The sequence below is a fragment of the Anas acuta genome, chromosome 21 (genome assembly GCF_963932015.1).
Source record: "Anas acuta chromosome 21, bAnaAcu1.1, whole genome shotgun sequence".
NCBI classification, from domain to species: domain Eukaryota; kingdom Metazoa; phylum Chordata; class Aves; order Anseriformes; family Anatidae; genus Anas; species Anas acuta.
Genome location: NC_088999.1, coordinates 3,496,678 through 3,517,874, shown reverse-complemented (window position 1 = coordinate 3,517,874; position 21,197 = coordinate 3,496,678). Strand labels below are relative to the sequence as shown.

The window sequence follows — 21,197 nt, the reverse complement described above, 5'->3', positions numbered from 1 at the left end:
TCAATTTAGAAAGTAATAATGCAGCTTAATTGCACCAGCAGCTGGCAGTGCTAGGCGGAGTGAGGTGAGGCCTAATTATTGCACTTGGCAGCTGTCTCCTCCGCTGAGCATGTTGATGGGAGAAATGAAGACTCCTTCCAGCAGACAAGTTGGGGAGGGATGGGTGAGCGATACTACCGTGGTGGCTGAGCACACACGGCTCAAGAGCAGCAGGAGGGATGTCCTTCTGCCTCCAAATGGAGGTGGGGATGGGGACAGCTCTCCTGGGTGCCTCTCAAGGGACTGGGAGGGAAAAGGTAAGAAAAGAAAGCCTAGCTGTGACAGAGGCCAGCTCAAGCTCTGCAAGAAAAGTGAGTTGTGGGTGGGGAAGTGAGACCTGCCAGCCCCGTCCCTGTGTGAGGCTCCTGACCTTCCTGCAGCCCTTCCACCTGCAGGCAGCGTCTTCTCCAGCAGGAGCATATCGTGCTTCCAGCTCCAGAGGTGCCCATGTAGCCTTCTGGCTGCTGCAGCCCCTGATGGGATACGACCTTGTGGACATCTGCTTAGTAAAGACTAAAGCACACAGTTCAATGTATGCAGTTTAACACGTAGAGCTTTGCCTTCCTTTCTTCTTTTATCCTCTTGCAACACCGAGCAGGGGGTAGGGGGGACATGATGGGGATGGTTTGTATTTCCTTGAGAGGAGCTGGGCTTGATTTTCATTAGCACAAAGATCCCTCTCCACCATTTAGGTTATGGAAAAGGTTTTGAAAATAATTTACATCTGCTTTAAGACTCCTTCACGCTGTCAGGCTTTCCACATAACTGCAAAGAAAACCCTTCGTTCTCACATTTCTCAGCTCACCATCACGCAATGATGCTGAAATTGTTGATTAGCTGACATCCAACACTTAAATGTTACAAGCCTTTATTATTTATTTCCTGGGCAGAGAATTACCACTTCGTGTTATTTTTATTTTACAGATCCAGCTTCTGAAACTACTTAAAAAGCTTTCGATCAAAGATGTACAGTGGTGCTGACAGAACACAGAAGAGTTTTCGCTGGGGAAAGCCATCATTAATTATCAGACTGTAAGTAGCACTGATAGAGCAAGCATTTGATTTTGATTTAATGTCTAAATAAGCTCACTTACAATGGCAAAGTGCTCCTTGTTTAATTGAAAAGCACTAAGTTTTCTATCTCCCCTTCTTGTTTCTTATTCTGGCCATGATCCAGGTGTAGAAATAGAAGGAAACATGAACAGAATGGAAGAAGTCAGTGTGAGAAAGCATCAGCGCCACAGGAGCCTGCTGAGCCTTCTGCCAACACCACTGCTGAGTTGTCTGCAGTTGTCTGGCCCATCTTGTCTCTTAAAGGCTGCCCTTACCCCTCAGCTTTCCTGCCATCCCAGCCTGGTGCTTGTCCATCCATTCATCCATCCATCCCCACTTTTTTTCTATATCTCACTTTCCAAAATCATGTCACGGTGGGTTTCTGCCATCCTCCCCAAAAAGGGGATTTTCATTTTGATAAAGGTCTGCACTCAAACACATTGCCATACGAGAAAACAGTGATACTGCCTTGCCAAGATGGAAGGATGGATTTTGGAGAACCTCACCTCGCTTACATGTCCTGTGCCCGCACGGGTGCCTGTGGTTTTGCAACCTAGCAGCCGGCAACAGCTGATATTTTTAGTGCTGCCAGACACTCGATACCTGCCAAGGTCACTTGCTGACAAAAGCGATGATGAGCCGGCGTGGCAGCATGTAACAACCCCGCCACTTCCCAGCAATCGGCTTGAACGTGCGTGCCGCCACTTGCCAAGGCGAGACGTGAACAGCGAGGAACAACAGCGGCTGCCGTGCGGGCTGCTGCCTCTGCCCCTCACTCCCTGCTCCGTGCGTGGTGGTGTCACATCCCAGCAGATGCTGCCCAAAGAGTGGCAGAAGCTGCAGAACGCTTTGTGCTGACAGGACTGGGGTTTGCAGGGATGCCGCCAGAGCAATAGCTGCTGTCTCTGTTTGGGACCGAGCACGATCCCATCACTCGTTTCACCGATGGGGAGACAAAACCTGGACAAGCACACATGTGGTGGAAAAAATGGAAAGCTTGATTTGTTTTTCTCTAAGCCCCATGCGATGAATGCCACAGAGGAAAAAAAAAGCAGGATTGTCAGAGTTATGAGAGAAAACCACCTCTCTCTTCTTTTTCCACCAGCCCAGGTGGTTAAAATGGGTACAGAGGAAGAGAGGGGGGCTTACATGTATGTCCTCTGCCTGTGGATGGCAGCCCACACTGGTCACGTGCAAGCAGTGGGCTGCACCCACCAGGCAGGCCTATTGTGTACAGTAAGTCTTGTCTGCTATTTATCTCATTCCCCCCATGGACAAATCTCCTGTTGAGCTCTCACTCTGATGGTTTAGGCAGATGAAAACCTGTCTGCAACTTCAGAGCCAGCCCAGATGATGCTGGGTGGGAGATGCGTCTATGTCCATGCTCAGCCACTGCAAGAGGCAAACTCCAAATGGAGGTGACAGTTTCATGGGGAGCAGTGAACTGGTACGACAGCCCTTCTCCACTGCCCAAACGGCACGCTCATAACTGATTTTTCACTTCAGGTGCCTTCTACAAGTGTTAATGAACTAACCCTTATGATAGCTCACAGGAGATGTCTCCAGCAGAGCAGGATGCAGGCTGAAGAGCCACACACCTCCCTCTGCTTGCAGGCTGGTGTGTGTGGGTGTGTGCCGGTATGTGCTTGCACACTCATGTGTTTGTGCACTTGTGCATGTGGCTCAAAGATCTGCCAAGAGTTAGTGAATCACTATTTGAAACAGTGCAGGTCAGAAGAAGACTATATTTCTTCCATCCTTAAATCAAATTAGTGGGTAAGAAAGGTAAACCAAGGCATGGGTTCATCGCATTAAGATCTTAAAGCCTGGAGCGAGTGTCAGACGATGAAGGCAGAGCTCGAGTGGCACATACCAGACAATTCCATCCAGTTGCAGATTAATGGCTCTGCTAAATGACTTTAAACCTAATGACATGTAACATGCAAAGATCAGGCTGCTCAGTATCGCAAGAAAAATAGCAATAATGATCGCTTATACAAAATAAACCTCCGGAGGATCAATGCCACCCAGCACAAATGTGACTTTGGATGGGAAGGAATGGAAGAGCAGAGTGAATTTGCATCTTGCCAACACGTAAAAGCCAGACAGCATGTTTAGGAGGAGGTAATAGTCCTGGAGTGCAGGGGCAGAGGCTGTCCTGACTGGAGAAAACAAAAGTCACACATTGAAAAATTCCTCATTTCAAGATTCAGCTACACATTTGTATCTGGCCTATCATTTTCCTCTATGTGTATGAATGTGAGCATCTGAAATTCAGCTGAGCTGCTAACTTCCGCAGGCTATGGAAAGCAATTTTCTTAATAAAAGAACATGAGCTTGACTTACTAAGAAACCCTGATCTTTGACAGTGACTGCCCAACCCCATCCTTTAGACCCGTGTGGATGGCAAGGTGGAAGTGTTCAGGCCAAGAACTGGAAGTGCAGCCAGAAGCCTCTGCAAGGACAGACACAGAAGGGGTGAGTCTGGCCAACACTTGGCCGAATGGACTCCATCTGCCAGGTTCTTGCACCTAGAACAGCAAAAAACCAGTGGGGTCTTTGCAAATGCAGGCGAGAGGTTGAGATGCACCAGCCAGGGATGGAAGAATCTTTCTGCTAGCATACAGACTACATACCCAGAAACCATACAGAGAACTGCAGGCAGAACCAGAGCTTGATGCTTGTGCTCCTTGCTGCTTGCCTCATGGGATAAGTGGCTCTGCACTGAGCTGAGCATCGCGGCAGTGTCCGGGGGCAGCAGCTGCTCGCAGCACTGGAAAGCTGCTTTGGAAGCCTGAGCTGGTGCTGACTCCTGCAATCCTGTTTGCTCATCTCGGTCACTGGGTATTTATTGACTGGGAGGAGAGGGGGGGTTAACGAGGAGGGTGATTGAAAGCTGTATGTGACCTTCCTGCTCTGACACTGGGTAAGATTGTATTGACTGTGATGCAGGAGGGCCCAGTTCCTCCCTTGTCCTTGGGGGTGCTGGGCAGAGACAAGGTTTGCAAAGCTTCCCTCCCTTTCTTGGACCCATTCTCTCACTGCAAGGGCAGGATTTGTCCTTCAGCACAGGAGAAAGCAACAACTTGTTTGAATAATTGGTTTCAAGGCTCTTTCATAATGGTGCATAATTTACAACAGGAAAGAAAAGATTCAGTTTAACCCTTTTTTTTTTTTTAACCTTTTCTTTAGAAAATTTGAGGAAAAAAAGTAATTGCAGACCCTGGGGAAAGTTTTCCTTCCAGCTTGAGCATTTTCAGAAGTGATCATAAAAATAACGGTAATTTCTAAGTAGGAAAGCTTCAAATTGGAAAATGTAAAAGTTTAATTTTAGAACTTTCCGAGGGGACACATCTAACCCTTTCCAAGCACAATCAGCAAGCGCAAGCTGCTTAGCAGAGGAGGGATAAGTTTCCATGAGATTTCAATCAGGCACTTTGTTTTTCAGTGAAAAAAGGGTCTTACACCATCAAATCATCACAGAACTATCTGTCATCTCCCCGAGCACGCACAGCTGCTGTGGACGTGCCCATGGTACAGGGACTCTACCACATGTCAAGAGCTGTGTCTGAGCTCCTTATGGGTGATGGAGACGAAGCTTGCCTCCTCCAGCTCCACCCTGTAAGCTGCCACCGACCCCGGCTCCCTGTGGGATGGGAGGGCGTTTCGTGATGAGCTGTGAAGGGCAGAGGTTGGGCAGAGAGCAGGGACAGGCAGATTTTCTGGGGCACCTTCCTCCTCCTTAATGCAATGTAGAACACGGTGTCATTATTTTCATTTAATAAAGTGGAACAAACTTAAGATGCTTAAACGTTGATTAAAGGCTTTGATCTCCAAAAGTGCGATTAGTGTCCTTCTGTCGAAGAAAGTCACTTTGAGAAATGCGCGTGCTGATTCCGCATAATCCCCCCATTAATTCTGTGTCGGATACTGTGTTTACTGGAAGCACACGACAAGCCTTTTCTATTTCCTTCCCCCCCAACCCCCAAGCTGTTCTAGAGCCACCATTTTCACGCAGTTTGTCCCAGCCATGCTCTTCCTCCCCCTGTCCCCTTGTACGGAGATGGAAGGAAGGAGGGGACAGTCGGTGGCTGTGGCTCAGTGCTGCAGAGGGCTGACAGCCAAGGGGTGACACTAACTCCTCAGCAGACTCTTTCAAAACTTGGCTCTCATGTGGCTCTGCAGGGGAAGCTAGATCTAGCAGAAAAGTGCCAACGTTCAGGTTTGGGGCATCCTCCTGACTGAGATGGTTGTGCCTCAGTTTCCCCACCTGCAAAGCCCGAGCGATGCTGCTGTGCCGCACCTGCGATCTACGGCTCAGCTGCGCAGTGCGAGGGACAGCAGGACCACCTCACTCCACCTCACCCCAGCTCCATCTGGCAACAGCTTTTCCTACTGCAGGGGTTTCCAACCTGACCAGGAGAGAGACACCAGAGCAGCCAGCAGCTGAACTTTGCAGCTGCTGGCTAATTAAGGGAAGATCTGAAACACACCATGAAATCACTGCAAGCAAACAGCACAACCGCAAAAGCTGGCAAGCAGCCGCAGCGGCAGCTCCTTTTGGGGTTACTTTTTGGGGGGTTGGGTGAAGCTGTGATAACTCATCATTGCCATACTGATCCAGGAGGAAGCGAACCAGAACCTAAAACCTAAACCTAAAAAAACAAACAACTAACAGATCCCAGGTCAGAGCACCTCTGAGGTCTGACCCGGACCATATTTTGGACGTGGGTTGGTGGGCGCTTCCACTCAGGCAAAGCATTTGCATTGGAGACCAAAACAGCTTCATTTTGGTTATCTGCGTGAGAACTGAGTGGGGTAAAACACACACCAGAACCTGTCCTTGCACATCTGACAGAGGACAAAAGCTCTGTGAATACACAGATTACTATACGAATACAAGATTTATGCCACTGCCGCAAGCTCTCTGTTGGACTCGGTGAACATCTGGGTTTACTGTTCCACATCATATAATAAAAATGTTTTCTACTATTAATTTCAGATAAACATTGTAACAGCCCTTTAACAGCAAGTAAACCCTGCACAGGACCTTTGGTGAATCTGGAGTCTCAGGGCTGCCGCCGTGTGCTTTGCTGGTGGCTCTGAAAAAACAGTGAAAAAATAAACTAAACAGGGGCTTTACGAACTTTTTGGCAAAGAGAAAAATCAAAAGGCCTCATGTTTTACTGCTGTGCAACAGTAAATAAACAAACAGGTTTTCTCACCCATACACAGCCGCGATATGGCTTAATGTAACTAAAGGAGTTTCAGAGCCAGAGGCTGTTCGGGTGTCAGCAGTGACCCTGTTGTTTGGAACCACAGAGCGGCTCACCTGCTTCCACTTGCTTCGTGCAAAACACAGGGAAAGGCAATGCTCTGAGAGCTGAAATGTTCCTAAATGTCCCTGCATTTTTCCTGGTTTCAGCTGTGACCTCCGTGCTTTGCACAGAAGCGTGCAAACCTCTCTGCAGGACCGATGCTCGAGCCCTGCATGCGCTCTGCCTGTCTCGGCCGCAGCCCAGCCCGAGGAACCCACCTGCTTTGTGCCTTCCGCTGCTCTTAAGACCTAATGAGAAAATTTCCCCATGATTGCCTCACTCGCGCGCTCTCTCTCCACACCAAGTAGCTAATGGTAAGAAGATTTAATAGTGTGATATCACTTTAATGCGAGGAGCATAAATAAAGCTCTTATAACTCTGTAATTACGCCTGCATTGCGCCTATTAACCGTTCAGCGGCACAGAGGGCTCTGCACGGCGACAGGGTGCTTGCAAAGGCTTTTCTGTACCATCAGCTAAAATCTGGGCTTGAAAGGGAGGGGAAAAAAGGAAGAGGGAGATGAAGGGAGGTCAGAAACTGGTGATCTTTCAGGTATAGAGTGGATATTCCAGAAGCAATCCTGAACCTGATGCTATGCTTAAAATTGCCCAGTGTCTGGCACCGGATTCGAGGCAAGAGGCAGCCCAGGGGACCCATGATGTGGGGACAGGACTGATGTGTCCAACAAACAGGACAGGACTGATGTGACCTACAGGCAGGACAAGACCAATGCGTCCAACAGACAGGACAGGACCAATGTGTCCGACAGGCAGGACCGATGCACCCGACGTGATGCCGCAGAGCAGCGCGGCGCAGGGAGCCCGGCCCAGGCTGTGGGAGCGATTCCAGCTCGATAACGATCTCTGCGTCTTTACCACAGCAAAATAAGCTCAGTCACTTCAAGCAAATAAAAGCAGCGTGTATTTGATCGGTTTAACTCAGCGAGCATTCACGAGTACAACTATTTCTGGTCCCCGCTGCCCTGAGCACATCATGTAGATCAGACAGAGCGCTGATAGCAGGCGGGCATGCTAAAAGCCCTTCCTAAGTTTCTTTGTTGTTAGAGCTGAGAGAGGAATGGTGTTTTGTTTGCCCAGGGGTCTCAATTTTCACACTGGCTTCATTCGGTGTCAGAGAGAAAACCGAACCCAAGACGCGGAAATCGTGTCTGCGGGTTGGGGATCTCAGCGCGCCGAGCTCTGAGTCTGGCTGACTGATGATGCAATACGTTATCACTTGCCAGGCAAAAATAATCACTCGAAACAAAAAGCGAGGTACAACGGAGAAAGTGAGACGTCGTATTTAAAAATACCAGCGCTTCGACTCCTCTGAACTTTGCTCCAGTTCTGCGTGATGACAAAATTCTAGGGAAATCAGGATAAATCTGGAAAACATTTTCATGTCAACAAGTGCTCAGCAAACGCAGGCTGTCAGAGCTCCTCCAGGCCAGCTCTGTGCGTTTATCTTAAAGGTTGGTGCGGCTTGAATATGAACCAGGAAAGGTTCCTATCACAAAGGTTCGTATTCATGACAGGAAAAGGGGAATGCAACCGTTGGTCCTTGGGGATAATTAAGCTGGGTAAGGCATGTAGCGTGATGGAAAACTCCTTCACAGCTCCCTTCAGCAGGGAAAAGCCCCCCCTTGCTGCTGGAAGGCTTCTGCTGACTTTCTGCGATGCAACAGCTGCTCACATCCACCGCTGCCGCAGGAAATTGCAGAGTGTAGTTAAGAAGGAGAGAGAGGCTGGCAATGATTTGCATAGCACACGAGCTTATAACCGTGAGCATAATTTTGCCGTTCTAAAACAGCTCCCGAGCTCTCTCACCGCTCTGCCGTGTGCTCTGCTGCTTCCCCGGGTGCTTCGCTGCACATCAGCCCCATGGCATGGTGCTGGCACTGGCCTGGCTGGGTTTGTGCCCAAACCCCATACCCACATGTGGAGCATTCCCTGCCCCGCTTGGTCACAGCATTGGACTCACACAAGGCCTCAAATGTAGGATTTCTGACTGCTTTTAGAGTCTTAAGGTCCTGTTAAATAGCGTAAGCTAGGATAACCCCAAAGGCTTCTCTAAAGGAAAGTGCAGACCACAGGAAGCACTGAAAGCAGAGATGTATTGATGGGAGATGCAGATGGGGATGTTTATGGTTTGAAATTTTAAAACCTTGGATTTGAAAGGGTAAACAAAGCTAATGAGACTAAAAAACCCACACTGAAGCTGCAGCAAATAGTGAATTACACCAATGGCTGCGATGATTAGTAAACAATTAGGACCAATGTTCCATCCTAACTAGCGCCACTGAAGCTAGATGCAGCTAATTTCCAGCAACAGGAAAAGGGGAGATGGAAAAAAATGGGATTCTAAGCACACAGCCAATGAAATTAAACTAAGAATTAATTTCATCCATTATAACTGATTGTTGTAAATTAAAACTAGACGAAAATAATTGGTAGCATGTAGCTTTTAGTGTTTGATACAGATTAGGCGAATTAGATTTTTTTATTAGGAACACTAAACTCATCTACCATGCTCTTGTGTCTTTAGCAATATGCATTTCTCCTGATTACAGCATGCAGCATGTTGTCACAGCGGGGTTTGCAGCCACGAGCGTTTGTTTCATTACGACCCAAACCCTCGGCCATCCATGCAGCCCAGGTAGCTGAGCTGGGTTAGGAGCAGAGAGGTGGCTTCTGTTCCCAGGACATCTGCAGAGCAGAATTGTTTCAGCCACGCTCCCTTCAGGCTGGGGCCAACAGGAGGATACCTGCTCCAGTGCTGGAGCTGCTCAGCACCTCCAAGGATTGTCCCAAATCCAGGAAATCAATTGCCTTTTGCATAGAGAGGAGGGAGCAATCTTAATACCTTACTGCAGCGAGGACAGCAGCAAGCTGGGCTGATGGTGCTGGTCTGCTCTAAGGGCTTCTGCTCGGTGCCATGCAACAGCCCCAGGAAAACCTTAGCTAGTGAGCTAAGCCTGCAAGGAGACAGAATCTGGAGGCGAATCCATCCAGCTTCCCCTGGCCAAAATCCTTTGTGTCTGCTTCCCCCTTTTAATTGAGGGTAACACACCAGCCACCACCCTGGAGCAGCACGAGCGATGCGGGGCTGCAGCACCATCCCAAGAGAAATTCTGCCAGTGCCTTCACCATCCAGGGCTGCTTCTGAGCCTCTCATGGTCTGCATCAGGAGCGGCTGTGAAGAAGCCAGAGTCCCATAAAGGCCCTGGCTCCGTCTTGAAGAGCCAGCGCTGCTGAAACAGAGCTCAGCGGGAGAGGTCCCCACCTGGGGATTTGTAGGGCAGCGGGCATGGCACGGTCCCGGGCTGCAGCTCCCCATGCTGTGCTTTTGCCAATTTCCTTCATGTTTTGTGGGTATTCAAAGGTTCGGAGGATGAAGCTGTTATCCTAACACAGGAAGAGGCCAGAATCCTAGGGGTTAAGCTTTCTTTTTCTCCTCTGCCTGAAGATATTTTCTCGCAAGGTGAAAAGCATTGGAAAGACCAGGCTTTGTGCTGCAGCAGATTTTAGAGAGTGGCAGGAAATTAAGTTATATGCGAGCTGTTCTGTTTTTCCTGAGAGGTTATTTTTATGCATTTATTTAATTAATTCCTTTGGCTTATGTAAGGGTAATAAGATTTTTGCACGTCTGCAGCGCTCCCTTCCTCGAGGAACTCACAACATTTTGCGGGGACAGAAATAGGCCTCGCAGCTGCCCCCGCACAAACCCTGAGCAAAGTGGCAGCCACCGAGCACCGAGCAGGAGTGGGTGCCACTTCCCTAAGACGTAAAGGGAAGCGGAGGCCTCCGTCTCCGATTAAAACTGCAGGGAGGACTGCAAAGAGCAAACTCGAGACTATCTGAGCTGGAAACAAGCCACGGCACTGAGTTTCACCCCTTGATTTTTGCCGTGGGTGCTCTGGGATGCTCGGTGAGCACGGGAGATGGAGGAGCCCGATTCGCATCTCCTGGGGGATGCAAAAGGCAAAATTCTCCCCAGTGTGCCAGGGCTGCCACCGGCAGGGAGCTGACGGAGAGGGAGGAGTGCCACCTACTGAATCAGCAACACTCGGCTCGCTTTGAACATCCCCGCGCACACTAAAATAGAAACTTCTCGGTTTGTAGTTGGAAATATAAAGAAAAGGGGGAAAAAAGGGGGGAGGAGGGGGGAAAGAAGCAACCTAAAAAAAGGAAATTGCTGAATGGCATTTTGTGCCAGCGTCGTGTTTATAAATAGCCGAAGTGACACTGCTCTTTGCAAGATGAATTTCTGCATATTTCTGATCAGCAAAGAGTTCTAGCTGCAAATAACAATAAATGGGGGAAATGTATATAAATAAAAGGCATCAAAAACCCTTTCTGTGTGGGATCAGCGTCACATCTTGAAGCGTACATCAAAGGGACTCAATTAGCAGACACATTTTCTAATTACATGTTCTAATTTACAACAAATCTGTGTTTCTAATGAAGACTTGATTATTTGTCCAGATGGTAAGGATCAGACCTGAAATTCTGCAGCACGCAGAAGCATGCTGCAGGTGCCAAGAAGCCCGCTTGATGCTCCAGAACCAGCTTCATCTCCTTGTTTGCCCAGACACCTTCATTTTTTCCAATTTCCCAGGAATTTCCCCAAGCAACCCCTTTGCCAAAATGTACCTGGACGTGTGGCTGGTGAAAGCAGGTGCAGATAATTACCCTGTGGAATGAAACCACCTCCCTGGCCACGGAAGCGATCGGCTGTTAATATTTTCCCTTCATCGTCCTGATTTGGACGTGCAGTGAGGAGAAATGGCACTTCTTTGTGACACAACCCGTAGGTGGTCTCGCAGGCATTATTTTTAATTACAGGAGAGGTTTCCTGTAAACTTCCCCTGGGTATTACTTGCCATTTGCAGCATTCATCACTCCCAACATAAGGGACGTGGCGCCGCAGGGTTCTTCTCCCAGGGGGGAGCCCCAGCAACACCTCTGCCTGCAGCAGCTGCCAGGAGCAGGGCTCGAGGGGAACAGAAGGTAACCAAAGCCATGCTTCTTCCCCCTGCAGCACACTCTGGTCCCAGATGTGTGTTTACAAGCAGCAAAGCAGCTGCCACGTGCTCTTACAAGGTCGTGGTTGGGGGAACCCCTCCCCAAACTGCATGGCATGAGCGGGAAAGCCTCGGTTTTACAGATAATCTGAGGAAAGCTGGGAGGAACAACCTGGGCTGACAGATACCATCTCTCTTCCTCTTTGCAAATACAAATAACTCATGGATTCAATTGCTGTGGCATCCGCTTGCCCCCAGCAAGATCAGGACACCCCTGTCTGTTTCTACACCCCTCTACGAGAGCATCTCTGCCCTGCAGAATCTCAGTCTGGAGAGTCAAGACAAAGAGGGGCACAGACAGCTGGGACCATTCCAGGGTGCACATGACAATGGCAAGAAAATTTATTCCCCTTCCATTCTGATGCAAAGAAAATAAATTCTAGAATCCCCAGAATTCCTTCCAGGGATTTTTTTTATTTTTTTTCATTTTTCTTTCCTTTTCTTCAAGATGCTATTATGGTACTAACTGAGCCTCGCTCCGCTCTTCATGGCTGGATAGCTGTATGCTGTCTTGGATCTAACTCTTGAATCCCATTAGCTTTTAAACCTGCTAAATCAGAAATTCAACTCACAGCTCAACCTCCCTGGCACATCACCAGGGCTTGCAGCCCCTTTTCATGTCTCCATCCTCAGAGCTGGCCCCATGCTCCAGCCGCCCTTGGTTCACAGCCAGGGCTGATTCCCTCAGACTTCCCAAGGGTCTTTTACAAAATACCAATATTATAGCTCTGTGTTTTGTTTTAATGGTCTGCAGACCTGTGGCAAACCCCCCAAGGAACAGATGCACTGGCAGAAGAGCAACACTTCTATCTTTTGATGAGTCCAGCAGCTCTGCATTGAGGCAAAGGGGAAAAGTATCCCCCTGTAAGACCCTTATTCTAACATCCTAACCACTCCAAGATCCTTTTTGGCTTTTCTTACCATTTTTTAATAACACAATCCTTTTAATAACACAGTCCTAAAAAGTACAGAAATCTGGGATGAATTTGAACAGAATGAAGCTGGAAGTGAGAAATACCAGAGCAGACCTTTGGCTGTTGAATCGTATTCTCTCGGATTGCTGCAGCCCATGTATAAATAGACTACCTATTCTGAAAGAACATGCCTAATATTGCTGCTTGGCTTGAAAACAGCTCCCAGGGAAATTTCTCTCCAGCATCCAATGTAGTTGGACTGAACTTATAATAATAATAAAAAAAATGTCAGCGTAGGTTGCATTTTAAATTCAAGCATCAAGTCTAACGCGGTCAGCAGGACTCCCAGCCTGTCCTCTTTCATTTCCCTCTTAACAGGAGACATTTCTAAGGGAGCTGGATCAGGCTGTGCTTGATTCTTTCTACAGTCTATAAAGGGCTCAGGCAAGATACTTAACTTCTGGAAGGCTGCAGTTAAGTAGGATGAAGTGCTTGCTGCATTCAGCTTCAGAAAATAAAGGTCAAGTAAAAAGAACCTGCAAATGTTGTTGAGCATCATCATTTTGAAACAAATCCCGGGACTTCCTAGAACCTCGGCTTAACTTCTGCAATCCAAGTGACATTTGTGTGCCTTGGCCAGCCAGGTATTTCCCTTGATCTAACAACTGCTCCCGCTTGTCCCACAAACTGAACTCTGCTCAGTGAGCCAGTGCCACAGCTTGCAGTGCCAATCGGACTGAGACATCCACCTTTTTGGAAAATGAAGAAATTATTGAATGGCCACTAATTGGGAGTACTACAAACCCACAGCAGATTAGAGAAGATTAATAGAGAAAGAAGAGATCAAGCATCCACTGACATTAATACAGTGACTGAGGTTTCTACATGGGCTCCCACTCATAGACAGGGTGTGGTAGCCTTTAGAAGAGACTTCTATTCATTTGTTTTATTTATTTTATAGATAATGATAGCTATTTAAAGATAAAATGCTCCAGAGAGAAGTATTTTTAGCCCAGATTAAAAAAAAGACATTTGATGAAATCTTACCACCCTCCTGCCTGTCCTGGGGTAGCCAAGATCGGTTTGGTGATCGCTTTGCCCTTTGTTAAGGCATTTCAGAGAGCAGAAAACAGGGCTCAGGGTGTGCTCCAGGGTCCGTCTTTGTTTCCCTTACAGCAAAGACAGAGCTGGTGCCACAGAGCTCTGAGGACACGTGCTGCAACGGGACATGGTGGGGCCTGCAGGCATGGCCGAGATGGGGTGGGCCACCCGAGGGAAGGCAGGGCTGCAGACATCGTCCTGCTCTGCCTCCAGCTCTCCAGATGGGATCTGGAGGGTGGCCTGAGCCCCAAGCGAGTGATTAAGTGGCTCTGACAAAAGAAACTCCATGTACAGTACTGAACTTTATTATCCTAATTGGGTTTTTATGCTGAGATGGAGTCATTGCTGGGAAATACGTCTCGAATCCTCTCAGGATTCACAAGCAGAACAAAACACACCTTGCAATGGCTTTTAGGCAGTTTTAGAGCCAGTGGGAGGTGGGAGCAGAAGCAGAGAGCAGCATGAGGTTGGGCAGGAGGAGAGGGTGAGATGCTGGGTACGTGCAGCTGGTGGCCAATGGCCCTCCTGTGCCTGAGTTTCTTCTCCCAGCCCTCCTCTGCCCACCTGAACCATCTGGGCTTTGCTCTCCCCTTTTTGTGCTGGGGCAGCCACTGGGGCTGACCCAGGGGACCCCCAGGTGGCCCTGGCATTTTGGAGCAGGGGGCCGACCCGGCTGTAATTAGTGCCAAGTGTTGGGCAGTGTTTCATTGTCCAGGAGCTGGGCCGGGAACACAAACTCATTTCCCTCAGGTCTTCCTCCAGCTGCTGACAGAGCTTGGATTTAAACCTAGGGAATTAGATTTGAAAAGCTCCGTATCTCATTAATAATCTACCGAGCCATTAAGTGCACTCAATAGAGGTTTTACCACCATTTTTTTGCCATCGCAGAAGAGAATTACATGACCTTCCTCCCAGCCTTCGGGGTAATGGTACAAGTGGCTTTTCTTGCAGTTAGCTCAGGAAACAGCCATGGAGCCCACGCCAAGGGCATCATTTAAAAAACAATTATTGGAGAGCAGATGAGAAATCCTTTTTATCTTTGGCCTTGACTGCATTTCAAAACTGATACCTTTTTCCTCCCACCGTTTCATTTACATATCAAAATAATTGCCTTCTCAATTCAACAGATTGCTGGAGTCCTGGAGGTAGTTTTCCTTTCAAAGCTGGTCAGACTCCTGGAGGAGTCTGGGCAAGGGAACTCTGTTACAAACACAGAAATACTTCACCAAAACCCGTCCTGAAGAAACATCTCCAAAATAACTGATAGTAAAATATGGATGTCAAGAATATAGTGACACAACTCCCCTGATATCTTTTTCTTTTTCTCACCCCAGATTAATGCTAAAAAAAATCCCCTCCCCCCCAATTAAACTATCTCTTCCCCTTATTTTGGAATAAAAGTGTTTTTGATGGGCTTTAGTTTGGTTTCTCCAAGTGAGGTGAGAAGTTTGACTTCAGCGTGGCCTGCCCTGCTCACGGGACTTGTGGATCACCAACTCTGCAGCCCAGCGTGGCGATGCCGTGGTACCGAGGCACCGCAGTGTCACACAGCCTGCAAGGCAGCAGGCAGGGAAGGTGATTAAATCCCATGCGGAGAATTGCTTGGGAGCTGACACTTGACATCAAACCCTTTATCTCTGTGCTATTTTAAGCAAAAATAGATGTGGAGAGACTTGGGGAAAAAGATTATGGATGAAGGATAGTGTGAGAGAGCAGAAGGGGACATGGACATTCTGCTGGACAAAACTTCACACTTCCATATGACTTAGCAACTCTTCCATAAACAAAAAAAAAAAATCTCAAAAGCTTGAGCAATCAACACCACAGCCTGAAACCCCACAGGGATTAACCTTTTCATTTCTTGTGAATTGTAGGAAAAGAAACTCTTTTTGTCTGGGGTGCTTAATAAATCTTATGTTAAAAAAAAAAAAGCAAACAAAAAAAAAACAGGAATCATGAGCTACGTCTCATTTGCCCCAGTGATAGCCTGTCTCCTTGAGATCTAATGGGAAACTTAATGACCCCAGAATTTTACTCCTGCACAAAGTGCTCCTGAAGGACCTGGTAAGTGTTCAGAAATGATGAAGCTCAGACAATCTCGGTCAAACCTCTTGACATGGATTACATTAAAGTCAGCTGGGAAAGCAAGGGTGAGAAGGCTTTGGAAACCCCAGTGAGGAACACGGGTAACCCCAGCGTTTCCCACTAGGGCCTTGTCCTGCTCACCCCAAGCAGGGATGTCTGAGCATCCCTGGGTACCTCCTTTGCTCTGGCAGTAATCTGTCTTTCATTCCAAAATGGAAGAAAAATTAAGAATAGTTTTCAGTTTCTAAGGCTGCTCAGGAAATAGCTCCAGTCCTGTAGAAAAACTACTCGGAGTCTACTGATCTTCTAGAGAGATACTTGCGGTAAATCAACCATTCTCAGCTTTCTGAAAACCACAGGCTCCTGAAGTTTGGAAGCTAATAGGGAAAATATTTTATTGTCTTGCTTGTTTAGTAAGATGCTGCTGTGCCTCCTGAATTACAGGAGTCAGTGATAGATCTTGCTCAAATAATATTGCCATTAGCAAAAAAATTCAAATGAAGTATTTTATCTGTTTCCCCTTCCAAAAAAAAAAAAAAAAAAGCAGAAAAGCAGAGGGGAGAGTTGTGACCCATAGGACAGCCCCCAGAGAGCAGCAGCTCAGCTGGCAGCACAGCACACGTGCACTCGCTTTGTCCTCTCCCCGGCTGTGCCGCTCAGGGACTGCCAAGGAGAGGGATGGCAAACATGACAGATTCCTGTGAGAGCACAAGCTCTTCTAATAAAATGAAGGAAAGAGAAATAAATCTCTCTATTCATTTTTAAAACTGTTTCCCCTCCCTCTCCATGAGCTGTGTGAGACAAATTGAAGCCGAGGCTGGTGTTCCCTTGTTCGGTCTCCAAAGCCACCACGTGTCCTGGGCCACCAACGCTGCTCACCACCGTGCCTCGTCTGTACTGAGCCAGGAGTCCTCAGCTGGTAATACAAATGGCTCTTCACATCAGCAGTGATGCCCTTTTGATGGACTTGAGCATCTTTTAGCCCTGCTGTGAGCCTGTAAAGTTCTTCTATGTTAAGACTGGTGCTCAAGTTCAGCCCCAAGTAGTAGCAGCTGCCTGCTGCTCACCCACCTCCGTGAGGGGCTCTTGCTGAAATCATCCAGGTTGTGATGCTCATCCACAAAGGGACAGGGTGCTGCTCCTGGCAGTGGCGTGCAGGTGGCTGTTCCCAAGGCCAGCAGACCCAGCAATGTCCCCAGTGCTCCTCAGTCCAGCTTGTGGCATGGCACATCCACATCTCTGCTGTACCCGTAGCTAAGAGGAGCTGTGGGGGGCTGGCACACAGCAGCCTGGGTCAGGCACCTCCGTCCTCTTGCCATGCACAAGCACATCCCAAAGGCTCCTCACTGCAATCCCAGAAGCCCAGCTGGAGTGGCATCGGGGATCTTCCACCTTCATCTTCAGATTTTCCACCGCTCTTACTCAAGGCTCTATAAAGATGCACCAGTCCCAAAGCTGTACCTCGAGCGTGCAGCCTACCACACGAAGCCAGATGGACTGAGAAATGCGTAGAGCAACTTCTGCTCTCTGCCACTGCTGCAGGTGGTTGTGAATGCTGTTCATGGGACCAAAGTGAAATGCTCTGCAATTTACATCACAGCTCGCTTTACAGGGAAACGTGTCACTTGTGCAGCTGCAGTGGTTTGTAATACGACCTGCTTTCCTTTCGTTTCCTTAATTGCTCACTTACAAGAGGTGGCAATAAAAGTTGAATGCAGTTTATTGTATAAAGCGCTGGGGGTTAAATCAAATGCTAACTGCTTTCAGATCTCATATTATAAAGAAGTCTGGTAAAAACTGTGGACAGGGTAAGATCTTGGTTACCTTGATTCAAGGTGAATAACCACACACACATTGCAGCATTAAACATTTTTTTCAGAGCCATCATTGTCGGTGTCTCCTGCTGGAAAACGATGCTCCCATGTAAAACAGGACCGCTGTTTTTCCTTGGTAAGCAGAGCAACACCAACAAAAGAAGGAGCGTTAGGGTGCAGAGCTGAATATAAATAGCCCCAGATAAGATTGAGGCGATAGCTTTCCTTCCAGCTGTCACCCAGCCAAGCCAATTGCATTTGAAGAACCTGTTACTACGTATGTTATAATTTGATGGAAAATAATACTGTGACCTATTACAGACAGGAAAGCTGGAGGTCTCATAGGTCACGAAATAAATGTGAGGCAGAGCTATGGATATAATCATTTAAGACCTGAAAGTGAAAGTAATGGATGAACACTGGATTTCAATTATCCTTAGATAATTCAAATTACTTTAAATAGATAGCTGACCTACTAAAAACTGCCTGGTCTCTAGTCTTGCATTTGCTGTCCAATTCAGATAATGACTATTTGATCCCGTTCTTTTTCTTTTTTTCACGGAACAGTAAAATTGTTAATAGCAGTGAAGGGTTTCTTTTTGAGCTGAACTTGCAGTAACCTGCTGTTTAACATCTCCCCATGTTAAATCCAGTTGTTACAGCACTGACATTTGCAACTTGCTAAGTTGAAGTGGTATTGGTGGCATTTCCCTGGGAGCAAGCAGGCTCATTTACCGCACGGGCTGGAGGCAACAGCTGGACGTTTCGCTTCAGGACTAGCTTGGGTGCTCATTTCCCATCATCTTCTTGGCTATTTTAAAATTAACCTTGTGCAGTCTCAATGAAGAAGGAAAAAAAAAAATGTTTAATTGCGTGACTAATGAACACTAGGGATACAGCCAGGATCCACACACCTGCTGTGTTACATACCATTTCTGGAGTTTAGCACAGTTATTGCATTCCTGCTATCACTTGTACTACGTTAAGATACAGGAGTTCTCCTCGTGTACTGAAATCCTGCTGTGCCCAACGTGATACCAATGTACAGAAAGATTGCCTGTGATCCAGGAGGCAGAGGGTGGCTTCCCCATACCCATGTTTGCTGACTTGCACGACATCAAAGCTCGAACGAAGAGGTTACAGTAGGTGACTAACAGTTGATTAACTCAAGTTTGGTAAATTTCCAGCCTAAAGAAGGTCACTGTCAACATCAGAGCATCTAATATGTACTTTTGATATTCAAAACCACATATTCAAGCAACGAAGTGGACAAAATGATGGAGAAGGAACACATTTCTAGCTAGATGGGATGCCAAAAATACAGGTGTCTGGCTTTATTCCACGTAATTTACTTCAGATTGAGTCTGGAGCACAGTTGCCCAATGTTCACCCTGTAGTCAGAGGACACAGCCACTTCCAGAGGGTGACTGGGATCAGGGGACTGGCAGGCTGGCCTAATCTCTGCATGTGCCCTCACTGAAATACCTCAACCTTCATCAGATGAACATCCTCATACTGAGCTCCTTTGTGGAGCCAGGCAGACTTCAGAGGAATTTCGGTATATCTGATGCAACCAGTGCAGTACCTCTCTGCGCAGGGACATCCCAGTGGAGACACCATCAGTGGAACTAAGGCCACCCACCACCTCCTTCAAAGCTCTAAAAGAAGTGAGATCAACCTCCTAAATGCTCATTTCTTTCCCCTAGGAGCCCACGGTGCCTACCTCAACTGCAGCTATTCGCACTGCTGCTATCTCAAGTCAGGTGAGGAGAGTCCTTGCTACTCCAGGTGCTAAATCCCAAATTAAGTTCTCTCAACTCTTGCCTAAATTCCCACAGCACTGTATCCCCCATCAGTACAGCCCTCCAGATGTCACACTGATGGTGTTGGGTATGCACACAACCACAAAATCAGCATCCAAACCTCCTCAGACCTTCACCAAGGTGACAAAAGTCAGCATCTCTTCTGCCTGTGGGGTTCTCCAAGCACTTGGTTTTTGCTAACACACAGCATAGTGAGCTCAGGTGCACAGCTACTACCCAGTACACGATGGCACTCACCATTAATTCTCTTTTGGGCGTGCAACCATATAGTTCTTCACAGGTTAGGTGCAGCCCATAGGTTTGGTGCAGCCCACAGAGGTTAGTGAGGGTTACTTAGGCTAGGACCAGCACTCAGAAACCCTCCAGCAATCCTGCGATGTGTTCCCTGGGCATGCAGGGAGCACACACCTGGGCTGGAGCGTGAGCATCGCAGCACATTATAAAGTTGAACATTTAGGCAGGAGAAGATGGGATGCACCTGCTGATGACTCTTCCAGCTACATCTGCTGCCTGGGTAAATGTCCCGGCAATTTGCTAACAGGCAATTGATTCACGCCGTTTACAGAGTCAAGGGAGATGTATGGAGACGAGATGCGACTTCACTGACTTTATTCATCGCTCCTAATTGCTAAGCAAATGACGAGTGGAAAAACATTCGTTCCCTCCTGTGAGCGACTGGTTACTAAGGTTGCAGAAGATTTAATTTGCTGGGGGAAGGAGGGACGGAGAGGGGTGAAGACCCAAATTTCAGGAAACATTGAGGTTGGAACACTGTCACAGTCTGTTGTCAATGCTGAACATCTATCACTGAAGCTGACAGTCAAGCCTGAGCTAGGTTTGGAGTAGGCATGTCAGTTTTCTGCGAAAACATAAAAAAGGCTTCCCAGAGTGAAATCACTTCTTTTGTAAATACCAAAAGTTCCCATATTTTGCAGCCTGTATTAAGATGTGGATTAATATAATTGCATTGCTACTAATCTCAATGCTCGCATGCTTAATCAGACACCTGACAAGCTTCTCAATTAGAGGCATTACAATAAGTTGTTAGAGCCTCAGATTTTTGTCCTTGACTCTGTTTATCCCATTTAAGCATATGTTGAGGGAAACAGCCATCAGGCTGTGAATCAAAGACTTAGCCTGAGTGGCTCTCTGACACCACTGTGTCTTTACCCAGTTAGGCACAGGGCTTGGACTGGGACTGTAGCCAGAGCAGAGTGCTGGTGTTCACAGGAAGACGCAGGACAGACGCCTATTCTTGCATTAAGTGAACAAGCACAGAGAAGGAAACCTCACTTGCATTAAAATCAAGTGAAAAGCAACAGTACAGCAGATCCCGGAGTGACCAGTGAACGCCTGAACCTTTGAGCTAGCACAAAAATCAGCGCTGCCATTGCCAATAAGGCAAGGAAATCTCTTTTGCGAGTACGTTCCTGATAAGGGGAAAAACTCGCAGTACCTGAGCATGTTTTCCCCAGAAATGAAGTGGAATAATTAGAAGCCATCAAAATATGCAGCTGGCTCTTTTCATAGCACACTTAAATGGGGACTTTCTGGAGCACTGGACTTCATCCTGATACCTAAGGCTGCCGACTGCTCCAGCAAGTCAGCAACTGGGTATGAGCCCATCTAGACTGCACCCTGCGTCCAAATCCAAAGCACAAATGCTGTTTGATGCTGGAAGCAAGTCATGCTTTAATTAACCACTTCTAATTATGCTACAAATCGTTCTAAAATTGCACATAATAATTTAAAACCAAAACACAAATATACGCTCTCAGTTGCTGAATCTGTGAGCATCTGGTGCCCTTTGAAAGATGATTAATGGCACCGTTTTCTCCTGATCATTTCTTTACTAAGTACAGGACCTTCCAGGCTTGTATTGGTTAATATTAATAGTGGAGTTTTGTGTTAATTGACTAAGAGAAAGATGAATGAAATTAGTCTTGTAACAGAGAAAATGATGCTCA

The 21,197-nt window shown here is 47.4% G+C and overlaps 1 long non-coding RNA gene across 1 annotated transcript; it reads left to right on the top strand.

The window, feature by feature from the left end:
- Positions 1–156: 156 nt before the first annotated feature.
- Positions 157–5,227, top strand: LOC137843109 (uncharacterized). Its single transcript, XR_011089367.1, has 3 exons — positions 157–296; positions 964–1,071; positions 1,217–5,227. It is a non-coding gene; the product is annotated as an uncharacterized lncRNA (long non-coding RNA).
- Positions 5,228–21,197: the final 15,970 nt, after the last annotated feature.